Here is a 678-nt window from a genome sequence, read left to right on the forward strand (position 1 = left end):
TGTTTTTTTGGTTTTTTTTTAACCGTTTTTACCTTGTTAACTAAACTTCCATTAAGGTGCTTAAGTCTCCAAACCCATTAAAAAAAAAACCAAAACGCACACACACACACACACAAAACCACGAATGCGTGGGCGTGTGGTCTACCGCCCTACATTTTCCAGAAGGATTTTCTTCCCAAACAGGAAGAGACCCATTTCTGAGACAGATGTGAAGTAAGTTTTCTTAGGGTCTCGCTTCGGCGCGAGGGTAGGGTAGTTCCCAAGAGGCGAGCGGAGGAGGGTCTAGACGGTCCCCCGCGTGCAGAGAAGGCAGGTGCGGCACCCCGCGCCTCCGATCGCTGGCTCCCGCCACGCAGGGCAGCGGGGCCGGGCCCTCCGCGCCCGGGTCACATCTCCCCACCTGATTCCGGCCCTTCCCCGCTCCTTCCTCGGCCCGCTCCGCCGCCTCACTCGCTCCCCCGCCCCCAGAGTCTCGTTTCAGTCATCCCTTTGTCCTTCCCCGGATTGGCAGGTTTTATTATTCCGCCTGAACAATCCGGCCGCCCAGTGGCTGAGGGTCGCTGACGTCGGCGGCAGAGCCGGGGAGTAGTTGGGATTTTGCTCTGTCAGTAACACATGTGTAAGAGCCGCGGAGGGAGCGAGCGAGCCGGCTAGAGGCCAGCGCCGCCGCCGCCGCCG

This window comes from Condylura cristata, unplaced genomic scaffold (assembly GCF_000260355.1).
Source record: "Condylura cristata isolate star-nosed mole 26May11 unplaced genomic scaffold, ConCri1.0 scaffold00008, whole genome shotgun sequence".
NCBI lineage: Eukaryota > Metazoa > Chordata > Mammalia > Eulipotyphla > Talpidae > Condylura > Condylura cristata.